At 40.7% G+C, this 15,977-nt stretch overlaps 1 protein-coding gene across 1 annotated transcript in view; it reads left to right on the top strand.

Annotated features, from left to right (window-relative positions):
* The first annotated feature begins 857 nt into the window (after nucleotides 1-857).
* tanc2a (tetratricopeptide repeat, ankyrin repeat and coiled-coil containing 2a) overlaps nucleotides 858-15,977 on the top strand; it is a 49,869-nt gene continuing 34,749 nt past the window's right edge. The window contains exon 1 of the mRNA XM_073494920.1: nucleotides 858-1,076. The gene's annotated coding sequence lies outside the window, so the exon portion shown is untranslated. The remainder of the gene's footprint in view (nucleotides 1,077-15,977) is intronic.

Genomic DNA, 15,977 nt, shown 5'->3' with positions numbered 1-15,977 from the left:
ACGTGCTTAAAGGCACCATAAATACAGAAAATGGCATACTCAAAACATTTGCTACAGTGTAACCCTTTAGATTGTCCCACCCACATGCTTCCTCCATTGCCTCCATGAGTGCAATAGTGTGGCTCACAAATATATCTGATGCTAGATGGGTACATTCATTGTTGGTTTTAGTCTTTCCATGGGATTTGTTGACAATAATACAAATATAACCAGGCTTATCCTTTAACTATAATATTCTACTTCATTTTCATTTGCCCTTTCCACCTCTTTCGTCATGATCAGATTTCTTTTATTATTCCATTTACTTTGTGTTTGTGTATTTTTGTGTTTTGTGTTTGTGTTTGTGTATTTTGTGGTTTGTGTTTGTGTTTGTGTATTTTGTGGTTTGTGTGTTTTGTGTTTGTGTTTTTGCATTTTTGTATTTTGTGTTTGTGTATTTTTGTATTTTGTGTTTGTGTCTGTGTATTTTTGTGTTTGTGTATTTTGTGTTTATGTATTTTTGTATTTTGCGTATTTTGTGTTTATGACAGTAGTTATACTCGGATCCTGTGGTGTTTGCAGGTGTAATTTGCCCGTCGACCACTAGATGTCCCCCTCCGCATCATGACCGCTCCATCGCGCCAGCTGCTGGTTCAACCGTAGCCAGGAATTCTGTTGTTGTCTGTAGAGCGCGCGCGCAAACACACACACATACATACACACACGCGCGCAAAAGCACACTGAGCGTACTGGCCACGCCCCTTCGTGAATAATTCATCACCTCCCGTCGACCGGGAGGAGGCTCGTGCCCACTGGAGCTCTTCAGACGTCAGCTCGTGCTCACCGGTAGGAAGGAGAATAATGGTCAGAATGTCACCGTGTGGCTGTTGATAAGGAGGAACTGATATCCGGTGATGAATGGGGAGTTGGGAAGAGCGGCTATCCGTCTCACGCCCGACTCCGCTGGCTTGTACCGGGGATCCACGGAGGAGCACACACCGAGGGGCTTGATCATATTCCGACCGTGACCGACCTTTATCTGCCGGGTTGACGTTGTTCCTATCACCGCTGCTTTGAGGGGAAAAACAAACGGCGAGGTTGGTTCATTGTATTTCTCGTGCGTCTGTGCGCGCGTACGTGTGTGAGAGATTGATATTGTAGTAAGATAGCGCGTGTGTGTTTGTGTGTATGTATGTGTGTGTGTGTGTTTGTGTGTGTGTGTGTTTGTGTGTGTGTGTGTTTGTGTGTGTGTTTGTGTGGAGGCTCACATCACCTACCAGCACAGCCATCATACCACAGACATCAGTGTAGCACCACAGGCTACACTGTTCTGAATGCTGATAATGATCTCAAACTTATTAATATTAGTCTGTTATTTTTATTGTTGTTTTTACACTAATGTGTCATATGTACCCAGCTCATGGCCTCCATCTTTTAGGAACTGAACACAGCAGCTCCAGGTCAGAATTATTGTGGTGTCAAGAAAACACAGTTTAAAGTGACCACAGAAACACATGCAGCCCCAGCTGTATGATACACATTTTTAGGATTATGATCATTTCATTTTGGTTGTGAGCTGGACACCAGCACAACATTGTGGTCGTACACTATCGAGGATGGAAAAAGTAGAACAGGTAACCCTCACGAGGAACTGTGTTCATGAACGTGTGTCTAAGATTTTTTACTTTTCCCGCCCTTCTCGAGCTGCTGTTCCTTTTTCTTTCTCCTACGTTTGATCACATCTTATATATTGGCATTGCTTGTACTCGGCTGGGCGTCTGTTAGAGCCAGCTGGTGGTTAACAGTTGTTTTGGCAGGAAATCCTTTGTGTGGAAATGACGGGATTATCTCTCACAATACCACAACCAGTATTAATCTATATCGTTCTGATGGCTCTGAGTGTGTGTGGCCTATAAGCAGAGTTGGTTCTATCTATCTATCTATCTATTGGGTTGCATCAATGTACCTGTTTCGATGTTTACATTGATATTAACTGTTGGTTATCATATCAAGTACATTTGCATACCATTGCAAGCCTATTGCATCGCTTTCTTTCTACGTAGCTAGCAGATAGATAGATGCACAGCTAGATATAGAGCTGTGTATAAATCTACAGCATCCATCCCTCCCTCCATCCAACAAGGTACGGTAGGGCATCCTGAATGTCACATGAGAGTCTGAACCCTGGGTGAAACAGGTCTTGTACTCACTGCTACACTGCTACCTGTTAATCTCATTGCATGTAATTCATTGTAAAAACTGAAGGCGTCTCAGAAGAGTGTTTAAGCATTTTTCAACTCAAAATCAATGTGACGATAAAGATCAGGAGTTCAAAATTGGATTTTGAATAGTGAGGGGGTCAGTGAAAATTAAACTCTTTTATCTACATATATCTGTCTTTCCAGCTCTGTATCCTGCTAGCCACAGTAGATAGAAAGTAAGACTTAATACATGAAGTATAGGACTGCAGTTATGTGATCTTTCTACGTTCTACGATCTACAACTTCAGACATGTTTGTGCAGAAGGCGGTCACTCCGACCAAGTTGTCCTTTGCCAAATTTTGTCTCCTCGTAGTCTCCCTCTGTCTTCTTTTCCTAGACATTGGCGGTGCAGATGGGTGTAATCCCATGTTAATCTGCCTAACCCTGTAGTTCATAAACTGGGTTTAACACCGCTCTGATTAAAAGCCCCCCCACCATGTCGGTCATTAGTTTAATTAGATCACTCACACAGCAACGCTACTGCTAGCCTAATTAAAGGAATACAGAACATAAGGTTAGTGCCATGGCAATGCAATGGGACAGATTTTTAGTTTTTTTATATAGCCTAAAACAAATATTACATAGTCTTACATACATTTCCCCAGTGCACCAAAAATTAGTTGGAAGATGTTATCTTAATGTTAGTAAATAGAGAATAATAGAGATTAAGAAAATAATCCTAAATCTGCAGTGCCCTGTTAGCTGGACTCTGACTTCCTGTGGAAGTAACTGTCTGGGAAATAGGCAGTGTGTAGTTGTAATGCTTTGGTATCATTTTCCATATGTTGATAGCGACATTAGAGTGTGGACCACCTGACCACTGTCCTTGGTGATCTTTTGAGAGTTTCATATTGCAGAGGGTAACGTACCTGTCAATAGTTCAGTTGCCGTGCAGTAGTGTAATGCAGAGTGATAAAGGTCACAAAAACATCTGTTAGATAATGGTTTTAACAGGGTCTTTATATTAGACCTGTTGCTCATCATTTCTTGTTTACATACATCTCCATATAAGTGGTTGGTCGGACAATTCTTTTCCGAATTGCTGAGTACAGCCAACTGTGTGCGGGGATGACCCGGAATATAAAATGTCCTTGGACTTTTGACTCAAACCGGCCTGCCAAAACCCACCGGGGGAGAAACCACCTCCCGTACAATCAATTTCATACTTGACAAAGAATAAAGTGGTCAGGGTTTGGTGGGTAAATGATGTAGAGCAATACAATACATTGAAACCCATGTATATTTTATAATGGTGTATTTCATTATTATATAACTGTACAGTGTTGATTTGTTATCTATGCCAAGCTGAATCGAATTCTGCGGTGTGCTGAAATGTAGGAAGTTGTGAGGCAGACAAAATACAGTCATAACATAAACAATGGATGTAGTGTCAGCTAAACCTGAACATTGAAGGTCCAGTACTGTTCTCATTTGTGGGTTCATACTCTTGTCTGCAATATGCATTAATACACTCAAAATGATCCAAAATGAAAGAAACCTAAAATGCATCAACAGTTGCATGAGGGTTCAAACATTGGAGTGACAGATATTGTGATTTCCAAAAACGGAAACCAGTAAGTTGTTCATTTAAGAGACCTGTCTTACTTTCTCTTTTGTATATTACTGTTGCTCTTAAATAAAGCAAAAGTAATGGAATGGAAGAAAAAAAAAATGCTAAGGATTTCTTATCCGTTTACTTGATTAATCACCAGAATAATCAGAAGAATAACAAAATAATTATAGCTGCAGCCCTAATCACAACCCAATGGAAGGCCTGACGGTGTGTTTGAAGGCACCGTTTCTGAATACAGGCTGTGTGTATTTCTCTGTGGACTGGGTGTTTTGATATTTTCACAGCATTTATTCAGCACCTATACCTATACCCAAATTCAGTTCTTATTATTGTAATATATACATGTATATATATTTCTGATGATATTAGATTAATCATGTTATTCTGGTGATATAAGGCAGATTATGTTATCACTGCTGTGGTCAGTAGACCGCTTCAGATGCAGAGCCTTGACTGATATTTTCACTGGGCTCTCTGGTCCTGAATCTACTCGCTGCTCTGCTCCCCGTCTCTGTCTGCTGTCTGTAGAGCACTTAATTCACATCAAGCTAGCAATTTTAGCATTGGATTCATTCTGTTTCAGGGTGTTTTAGCTTCTTCTTTTCCCAGAGCTTTTTGGCATCCCTGTAAAGCAGCTCAGCAGCAGTCCACTGCTAAATTGATGATAAATAATGTGTCCACCAAAATGGAAAAGGAGCGGGCAGAGCCACAGGACCCCGTGCCCATGACAGTGCCAGACACACCGCTAAATCACAAGACAGGAGCCACACACAGACAAGCAGCACACAACAGCTGACTGTTGGCATGGAGTGTCAGGGTGGTGGACCATCTGCATGCAGCCCAGGATGTATGACAGTGCAGAGCCTTGCCTTGATGAAGCAAAAATTGATTTTTCTATTAGCCCGCCCTGCCCAGTATGGATACTCAAAATACTCGAATGGTCAATATATTTTCAGGCCAAGGGTTTGAGCCAGAACGTGCTTTTAGGTTTTATCAGCTCCATCATATTTATTTCACAACCAGTGTTGATGTGCTCGGCCAAAGATGGCTTGTTAGAAAGGGGAACCCTATGAATCCTATGAATGCTGCTCAGTGGCACATGAAGCCAAAAAAGTTTGACTTCCTGGGTGTAAAATGCAAAATACTGCATTGAATGGGAATAAAACCATTTAATGGTGCAGCTCTGCTAGACTTTCCAGATTTTGGAGCGAATGGTCCAAATTCTAAAATTAATCATTTTAGTCCCCATGGGTTGCTACGCTACACGTGGATTGGTACCCAGCTTGATTTTGACGCACATCATCAATGTTTTTAGAATTTCAGCATGAAATAGCCACCTGAATAAAGCCAGACCAGAGAGGTGCCTTAGATCTTTTTTTTGAATCTCTGTGTTCCCTACCAAAGAGCCACTTCATCACAATTCGTTTGGACTTCTGAGCACTCCAAACTTTTTTTATTTGAAGTTGACTTCAAGCAAAATTCAGATTATTTATTTTTTTGTACTGTTAAAACCGTACTAGTGGGACAAAATGGTGGCTGTGATCACCCTAGTTTTTATCCATGTGATATTATAATTTCCCAAAAATTCTCATATCGTTTTATTTTTGCAGCAGTTGCTGGGTGTCCAGTTTTCACAGTAGTGTCGATTGCTCTCCTCAGTTGAAGCAGTGACCGCTGGGAAAGGTACTAATTGGCTAACAATAATGACTCAAACATTGTGGTATATACAACGGAAGTCATGAGGCAAGGAAAATGGATTTGCATAGCACCTTTCAACTACAATACAGCTCATGAAGGCATTAAGAAGAGATATAAAGAAACACAAGGCAGTATACAGTAGGACAGTGTCATCTCCTGTTTCCATGCAGGAGATGTTACTTAATAGTGATTTTCTCGCTGCCACGGGGGGCCACCAGTGTGAGTCTGTCCCGGGAAGCTTTAAATGACTTCAAAAAGTGTGAAAGTGAAAAATGTTAAAAGCATTACAAAAAGGTGAAAGGCTGGCATGTGAGTTGGTCCTTTGTTGACTTATCTACAGGAACTTTTTCTGACACACACACTCCCTTCCTGCATGTGGGCAAGCTGAGGGGAGTCCTGAGCCATTACAGGAAGTCAGGACTGGCTTCTCTGGGGAAGAGCGATAAGAGTGTGGAAGAGCGTGTGTGTGTGTGTGTGTGTGTGTGTGTGTGTGTGTGAATGAGTCTGTGTGAGTCTGTGTGGGCTCAGCTGAAGGTGAGGCCATCTGCACTCTGCTGCTGCTAATAACACACAACCAAGCTTAGTCAAACAAACCAGTCCTGTACTGTGTATGTTCTTAGGGTTTAGTGTGTGTGTGTGTGTGTGTGATACTGGCTATCTCCTCCGCTCATAGCAAGCAGCAAATCTTTGTGTGGTGTGTTGAAAGGGGGCATCCCTCTGAGGTGTCGGGGAAGAGGGGGCAATCAGTCAGTGCAAAAACCCCACTGACTTACAAGAGAAGCAGGGTGAGAGCATCTCCCAGCATGCATCTGAGAATTCCCACGAGGAACTAGCGAAGTCGTTGGAGAAAAGACTGAAAAAGCACACACAGATGATAGATGCTATCTGGGAACAGGTAGAAGCATTTGAATTGAATTTGCATGTAGTTTCATGTAGACTCATGCAGGCAGCTCTGTGAGGGTGTATGAACAGTGGTGCCTTGAGCTAAATGCTGATATCAGTTAGTCCCTAAAAGATGTTATGGGCTTTTCTTTTTTTTTTTTTTTTTTGGGTGGGGGGGGTTGTGGCACGACACTGGATTGAATGGCGATTGTAAACATCCACATTGCAGACAAAAGGCAGATATTAGTGGGTGTTTGTCGCAGTGTGAAATGGGAATAAGTTATTCTGTCGCTCAGACATGTTCTCAAAGATTTGACCTTGATTGATTTGACATGAATTGGTACTTGGTATTACTGTCAAACCTACTGTCTAACATTTGGTATAAAGGATAATTCCAATTTATTTCAACACAGTGTTTTGCCCATAGAAGTCTGACTGTATGAGTTCTAATTTTGCTCGCCACCTCCATTGAAGAGATTAGGAGAGAAAAACAAAGAACAATGTGCAAAACAATGTGTGTCGGGGAAAAGCAGCGTATGCCTCCTACAACTTTTCACATGAACATGATTTTTACATGAACTTTCTTGTAAGCTTCTGTCTGAGAAAGCAACCTCCGGGACTGACCATTAGTAAATATTTGACAAATGTTAATGTTTTTGGCCAGATTAAGGTGTGAAGGCAGCCTTTCTCAAAGTGTGGTCCGCAGACCACTGGCGGTCCGTGGTGGACCCCTAGTGGTCTGTGAGTACATTTGGTGAAATATCATGTTTTAAATGAGCGTGTTTCTCAAAAGTCTGTGACTTTGAGCAACTCCAGAGCCTCGTAGTGAGTGATATATATGTGTTGTTTATTATATTAAATCAACTTTTATGTAAATTTAAACATTATCATTTGAATTAGCTGTTTTGCTGTGTTGTCACACTTCAGCAGTGTAGCCGAGCGTTTTGCAACACTGCCTGCGTTAGAATATTAAGAATGATGCGGTGGATCGCAATGTGAGATTAAAACTCTCCAGTTTGGAGCCAAACGTTCACTGATGTCTCAGAGCGGCAGCACCATTCTTCCCATTAAGATGGCACAGAGACAATCATGAGAGAGTCGGCTATGCTTTTGTAAGACTGTCATCTAATTAGGCTGTCATTTGTTATACACTGTTGAGGTAGGCCAAGTGTTGGGAAGCTACGTGGTCTGTGTTTTTTTTTTTAATTGCTTAAGTGGAATCGAGTGGAATGGGAAGGTCTGTTCCACATTTCATGGAAATCTCTGCAACAATTGTCCAGATATTTCAAAAATAGTGTGGTGGTGTAGCGGTGCTAAAGGAAAGTCAGAGAATACCCAAAGACAACAGGATACATCATCTGCTAGACTTTCCAGATTTTGGAGCGAATGGTCCAAATTCTAAAATTAAAATTAATCATCTGGGAACCATGAACGTCTGTAGAAATGCCAAAACATCTCGTTAAGATACATTTGAACCCACTGGCACTGCTAGACATATTCATTCTTCTTCATTCTTAATTGCAATGCTTGTTGGTATTATCTTATATCACAACATTATTGTGCTTAAGTAGCAAAAATAAAAGCATTGGACCAGATGCTTAGATAATTTTGTGTATAATTATATTCTTCCTCCAGTGGTAGTATAAAAACAGTTTTAGGCAGTAATTGGGTCGTCCATCTGTGCTGTCTGTGTGTGTGTGTGTGCTGTTGTGGAAATGAAATGGGGCGCGTAAATGTGCTAGCATGATGGTAGCTCATGTTTTGGTTGTAGCATGTTCAGAAGTAGCATGTTTACTTGTGACTAATGTGGTTATCATATGTGGTTTAATTATTCCTATTCATAAGTTTGGACAAAACCTTCTTCTGTGTGTGTGTGTGTGTGTGTGTGTGTGTGTGTGTGTGTGTGTGTGTGTGTGTGTGTGTGTGTGTAAGACAAAAGTTGGAGGAGGTCAGATGGAGCTGTAACTGACGACAGATGGTGTGTTTGTGTGGGTGTGTGTGTGTGTGTGTTCGTGAGAGAGAGAGAGAGAGAGAGACATGCACACACAGCATGTATCCCTCTGTCTTTCACAGACACACACACACATGAATAAACTTCTCACCACGTCAGTGCTGAGTCACATTTACTGGCTGCAGACTGCCACAAGTGACTCAGTACAGTTTCTTCATTTCCCACATCTCTGTTTAATTTAGTCTTTTTCACCATTTTCATGTCGAGTACACAAGTTACATTCCCAGATACTCAGTGCACACTTCTGACACACTTTTATACATTTAATAAGCAAATGAAGTTGATCTATGGTTTAGTCTTTCATTTAAACTTCAGAGACTGAAAGAGAATGAAACTCACAAACATTAAATAATAAATGATACACACACATTGGACATTCGTGTTTGTAGTGCAGTGATATGTAGTACATCCTTACTACACGTTGGCATCATCTGCCTTACATGACACATTTGAGGCTCTTTTTGAAAACTGTTCTTTTCAATTTTTTTTTTTCAAACAGTGATTTATATTTTTACAGTCAGAAATGATCTTTTCTGTGTTGGTTCTTCAACCATCAGCTTTTTACTTTCGTCTCACCACTCTCATAAATAGCGTTTTTCAAATGCAGGCAGCTGTTTTCAGTGACAAATCGCTTATAAACTCACCGCACGCTACCTGCCCAACGCCAAACAGCTGACATAGTTAGCAGCTAGACGTTGAAAGAGTGGAGCGTTTAGCTAAGCTAAATATTCAGATGTTTTTTCAGACGTTGTTAGAGACCACAACAGAGTGAATGTTGGATCTACTTTAGGACAGAAAAACGGTTTTATATTAATGCTAATGGTGCTTCATGTTAGCTTATGTGTAAATAGCAGGGGTGTGACGATACACTGAGCTCACAAGACGAGACGATACACGATATTGGATGTTTTTTCCATCAACATGGCAAGTTTTTCCTTGCTCAATTTGAGGGTCTAAGGACAGAGGGTGTCGTTCACTGTACATATTGTAAAGCCCATTGAGGCAATGTGATTGTGATTTTGGGCTGTATAAATAAAATTGATTTGATTCATGAGAATGAGAACGAGACCAGACGATACTTTAACACTATTTTTAAGAAAACTTCAATGACGAAATATATGACTGGGAACATCTTTTATTCGATCGAAAGTGACAAAATGCAAAACAATGCAGGTCCATTTTGAAATGTTTTAACTAGTAATCTGAAGCTGTGTGTGACCTTCTCACTGAACTGAAGGTTTTTCTTAGTCTTTTTTTTGAAGTGCAAACAATAATCAAAGTAGTACAAAGTAGTACTACAACTACACTGCCCATCCTAAGACATTCTAGGCTATTACGCGCATTGATTTCATCATACCCGTAGTACATAGGCCATTGCTTGCTAACAAATTAGTCATCAAGACGTTATTTGGTGAAAAGTGAGTCCTTTGATTATTGCTTATTTTGCTACCCCCAAGTTGTAAAACAAAAAAAACTAAATTCTCCTCTGGATAATCAGTTATTGAAAAATTGTATAGAAATCCATGAGTATAGTTATATATTTTATATTTCTGAGTTTTATTTTATTGTTCTCTCTCAGCCAGACACAAAGGAGTCTTGCTCTATTGTCCTAGTCACCGTCTAATCTGTCTTCAGTGCATTTACATAAAAAGCCAACAGTTTGCCTTCCCTGGACACATGCACTGTCATATTTGCATGCATATTAATGTATGCGCTGCTTTTCAGTTGTGTGTGTGTGTGTGGATGCAGCCTTGGTTTTTAGACTCAATCCCATCATTCCTGCGTGCTTGTCATCAAGGATTAACACACTGACACAGATTACACACACATGCAAGGCTCAGCTGGCCACTGCTGTGTGTGCGTACATTCAAACAACAACACAACATCTGACTGCTGCAACCAGAAGCTTTTGTGGGAAGCTTTGTTTAGCTTATTCCTCGACTATCCATGCAGATAGTTGTGGTTTCATTTGCCCAGGCTGCTCCTGAGAAAGGTTATACTGGGACTACTGTTTGTTCTGTTCCAGAGTTTTGACAGTGTTCTTCTTTTAGAATTGGATTAAACACAGATGAAGTGTTGCGTACTGACAGCAGTGTCTTATCTTACCGGTAAGTCAGCAGCACACGATCCATTCCCCTTGTTTTTATACACAGAGGACCGAGCGAATGAGAGAGAGAAAAGAGGAAGAAGGTAGGAGAACACACGTCTGTCTGCCACATGCCACGCATTGTTACAGGAACACAGTTTGATATCGCCGTGGAGATGTTGTTCCCGAAAAATCATAATTATGTTGCTCAAGGGCCATCATTGCAACTGACAGATGACGTTTTTATGTTGGAGCTTTCTGGGGGAAAGAGTCATCATTTGTAACTTGTGGTTAGCGTTGTGAAAGGGTCTACTGCAGCCCAAACAATCTTTTCCTAAACCTAACCAACTATTCTTGTTGCCTAAACCCAACGAAACAGTGACAGGAAACTGATAATAAACTGAAAATAATAAGTCAACAGTAGAATCTTCAAAACAGGATACTATCCTCGGTCTCCTGTGTGAGTGTCTGTATTATCCAGTATACAGCGGTTTGCTCCAGATGTGGTTTTTGAGTACAAACATTAAAGGATGAGTTCACCCAAAAATGAAAATTCTGTCATTATCTACTCACCCCCATGTGGACGGAGATGCTGGTAAACTTTCATAGCGCAGACAACATTTCTGAAACTCCACAGCAAAAACTACATTGCAGCAATATCTTTTTTAACAACTGAAGTAGATGGGGGACTACTACAACCGAACATAAAATGTCTCCATACGGCTCGTTTGGCATGATCCAACTCTCCAGAAGCCCCGAACTGAGTTGAAAAGACGTTTTTAAAGCCAAAATCTTATCTGTAGCTGCTGAGCTAAAAGCGTTAGCGCGCCCCGTCTGAAGTGGCTGCGTGAGCTCGACCACATGTCGATGTTGTAAATAACATCTTTTCAAATCAATTTTGGATCTCCGGGCTCCCAGAGACTTGGGTTATGCCACATGAGCTGTATGGAGCTATTTAATGTTTTTTGGGTTCTTTTCTTCCATTTTGAAATTAGTCCCCATCTACGTCAGAATTATTAGAAGAATGCTGCAACACTTTTATTTACCTTCGAGCCGTCTCTCCCCCGTGTTACTGATCTTTTCATTTCACCCTGTATTGTGAAGCAGTTTGTAATGTCAGTTTCAACATCAGTGCCATGAATTAATCATTAATAGTGTTTCTGCAGTTTGACGATGATTGAGAATCACACAACGATGGTTTACAGCCACATGCGAGCATTTATGGGCGCTATAAATAGCCACTACTGTGCAAAACTGTCACACGTAATGACTGCTGATGGAGAACACAGTTGGTAAAACTGCATCTTTCCTGTGCCGTTCTTTTTATTGAATAATGAGCGGTAAGACTGGCAGAAGTATCAGTATGCAAGCAGATTATTAGGGGGGCTCTATATCAACTTACGGCTCACTGTGGGGGTGGAAATGGGACTTTTTGCAGCTTTATCAGCTAAATCTGATGAAAAGAATGCAAATGCACATTTTGTGTCTATGAGCATCCACAGTGTTATGTGTTGAAAAGTTGTATCTCAAGGTAAACTTGTATGTAACACTCTGATCTATACCCTATCATTAACGTTACATAGTGCAGGAGCAAGTGATGGTCATACACTTCACTTCACACAATCATCATATCATATCATATCATAGAAAACATTAATAACCTGTACAGTGTCCATGTATGTGCTCAAGTGTCCCCTCCACTCAAGTCATACCATACTTCAATTAAAGGCAAAATAGACAACTTTTCAAATTCCCTGTGGTATTCTGTTGGCACTGTTGTCAAAAACACAACGTGAGCAACATGGCTACCGCTAGCAGAGTAAAATACCCGGTTGTACGATTAGAAAGGCAGCTTTTGTTACTTACTGATCTAGTAGAAAGAACGTCCTGGTGGTCAGGGGAACAGACTTTGACACAACAGCAGCGGTCTCCATCGAGTGCATGCCCGTCCGTACACTCTTGGTTTACCCTCGGTTTCAGTCACTCTCCCTCTTCATTTTCTTTGTCTCTTTTTTTTTTGCAGTGTTTCACAGTTATTCCAATTGTTCCACCGTTACCTGGGGAAAACGAGCAGGTAGAACAGTGCCTGTTCTCGTTTTTTGGTTTGCGCAATGGCAGACGGTAAAATGAGGTTTCTGTATACACAGATGGTGTCATTTTTCTACAGCTGTTACACTGTGCAATCGGTGATCAAGTCAGAATAAGTTAAATCAAAAAAGTTTCAAGTCTTTTGCCATTTTTAAATGTTTGATAAGAGTTGGAATCATCTCCAACCTGAGGCTGAAGTGAAAATAGGGAACAGATCCACAGGCTGAAGATCAGTGACTGAGTGTGCAGCCAGACAGTAGCTTCAATGTGAGCTTCTGAGTTTCAGTGTGCAGCACAAACGGAGCAGTTTCCAGTTTAAAAAGCAGTTTCTCCGTAGACATTTTGCTCGTGAACCTCCAGGTGGAAAAGAGTCTGAATCCTGTCCTGTTCTGCCACAACAGATTCATTGTGAACATTTTACAAAATACTACAGAACTCAGAACAAAATATTATAGGAAACGGTGAAAGGAAATCAGCTTATATTTTATGAATGCAGAGAGAAAGAAATATTCCTTAACTGATTTCATACAGGCATATTGTAGCCTTAAATTGTAAATGAAATACTTAAATGCAGTACATATTATAAGTAAATGGAATGAATACATATTGGAACTTTAAAGGATCATAAAAATATTTATAGATGACAGCCAGATACTGGTAGGTCCTTCACCTTAGCACGGACATAACAGAGGCTGGGATGTCTGGAGTCCAGACACCTCTTCAGAAGTCTGATGATGTTTTCATAACATATCCTGAATGTGTTGTTAATGACTCGACACAGAGCAGGAGTGAAACAAAGTTGAATTGGAATATAATGAAATGATTTGGTAATGAAAGGGAGCCCAGCAGATATGTGGCCCAGCAGCCTGGGCCACATATCCCAACAGGGAAAGAGTTTTCAGTTTTCAGCTGCACAGCTGTAATGGCCTGTGGTCGGCAGAGGGGGACAGAGGTCAGCACTTACTCATGCTACTGAAAATGTGGCACCTGGTGTGTTTTTAAACCTGATGTATGTGACACAGTCATATCACATATGCACGCTCACACACACGTAGACATCTTGTATCTTAAATCACTCTCTTTTTCTCAGAGTCACACAGAAATTCTCAACATTTTTCCCAGTTGATTCAGTCTGTGTATAGTAGAATAGTTCTACTCGTGCATGTAAAAGGTCTTGGAAGTTAAAAAAGCCCAATGAAGCTCCTCTCTCCCACAAAAAATACTGCTCCTGAAACACCTCGCCAGTAGCCCCGCCTTTAACCGTGACATCTACCTAACACATTTGCATAATTGAATAGCGACTCGTTTGAAACATGAGAATTGATTCAGCACAGCTGCTCTGTTGTTGTTAGCAGACTGAGAGACTGGGTATTTAGGAGGGGATGTCTTAAAGGGGCTAGTTAGTGACGTTTTGGGATGGAGGCCTACCTGTCCTACAATCCCAAGGCGTCAGTATTTGACGAGTTGGGAATTTGACTCAAAAATCTACTTTTCTTGCAAATAGCACCTTTTGAAGCAACAGGAGCTAAAGCACAGCATCTCAGAGAGAGCTGCAGCACTGGACAGAATGAGAAGACTGTTGTGTTTTTGAGTAATAAAGCATGTAAACTCTTTATAGTGTTAATCAGATAAAATAATTCATTGGTAAGATTTTTGCCTTTAGCTTACATTATGCCAAAGTCGAACATTAGTCAGCTAATGTCCCAAGCAAATATGCAAATAAATGTTTGTCATGGTACCTTTTCATTTTTCCTCACTGACAACACGAGGTTCTTATTTTCAGTTTTATTTTAGTGAATGTATTAAAACAAACAAGCTAACATTATCTGCACTTAAAGTGAAACTCTCGCCAAAATGCAACCTAGGCTTTTTTTGTGAAGGAACCCGAGTCAAACCTTCATGTAAAAGCATAAGTACGACGAAAAAGCCACCAGATACTGACTAGTTTTCTGACCCCCCCAATAAAGCAAAACTGCCCATTTCAGAGTGGCCTTTTATTGTGGCCAGCCTAAGGCACACCTGTGCAATAATCATGCTGTCTAATCAGCATCTTGATATGCCACACCTGTGAGGTGGGATGGATTATCTCGGCAAAGGAGAAGTGCTCACTAACACAGATTCAGACAGATTTGTGAACAATATTTGTGGGAAATGGTTCTTTTGTGTATATAGAAAATGTTTTAGATCTTTGAGTTCAGCTCATGAAAAATGGGAGCAAAAACAAAAGTGTTGCGTTTATATTTTTGTACAGTGTAGTATTACTAATATAGTCGAGTACAGTGTGCAGCAGGGATGACAGGGATATATATATATATGTAAGCTAACCCGGAAATTAGCAGCGCCCTGGTTCCCTCAACAAAAAGCCAGTGGAATTTTTCCATTGAATTTTGGCTTATTGCAGAAATTAAGTTCATGATGGCACATTGTCCTGCTGGGGGGCCACTGCCATCGGGTAGTGTTGTTGTGATGAGGGGGTGTGCTTGGTCCACAACAGTGTTTGGATGGGTGGTGCGTGTCAAGTGGCATTCACATGAATGCCAGCACCCAAGGTTTCCCAGCAGAACATCACATTGTGATGAGATGATCAATGTTATTCATGTCACCTGTCAGTGGTTTTAATGTTGTGGCTGATGGGTACTATGCACACTATAAGACTTGTTAGCAACCACCTTTTTTGATCCCAACATGGGGTATTTCCTGACGTGTTTTATGTTGTAGAATATAACGTGAAAACATCTTAAGCCCTGTCTTAACCACAGACTTTTTTTTTCAGGCATTTAGCTGAAAACCCATTCAAAAAACCCAGTGACTCAGAAATGAGGGAACTCAAAGTGCAAAAATGCTGAATTATTTCTGGGTTCTGGAATCATTCCTGCAGCACTCTTTATTTCTTTTAGACCTAACACTGTAAGAAACATCATTCAGCATGCCTTCAGGATCTGCCTCTTTACTTCACTCAAACAAACAATATTGTGTTAACAGCACATTAAATCCCATGTGGAAAACTCACTCTTATGAAGTCTGCAGATGAAGAAGGCTAAAATGCTCACATGGTGGTGTTCTGTGTCAGCATTTATCTGAAGGATTTGCCATTAACTGTAAACGTATCTAGAACCAAATGGTGGTACTGAAGAAAAGAAAATAGTCAGATGGTAGACAGTTCTGTTATTGTGTGTGTGTGTGTGTGTGTGTGTTTCTTGACATCTCTGTGTGAATTGGAAACAAGTGACTCTAGTATTTTAACCTGCCATCTGTGTACCACCTAACTTTGATTGCTTCACTTTCAGCATGCACACACACAAGCAGAAAAACACATATTGTCTCACATTCAAATCAGCGTTTTGTTTTTTTATTTCAGATTAGGTAGACCACAGCATAACACATCAGTTACAGATAGA

The sequence above is a fragment of the Pagrus major genome, chromosome 23 (assembly GCF_040436345.1).
Source record: "Pagrus major chromosome 23, Pma_NU_1.0".
In the NCBI taxonomy this organism is placed as follows: domain Eukaryota; kingdom Metazoa; phylum Chordata; class Actinopteri; order Spariformes; family Sparidae; genus Pagrus; species Pagrus major.
Note: the sequence above shows the minus strand (reverse complement) of the source record. Positions and strands in the feature narration are given on the sequence as shown.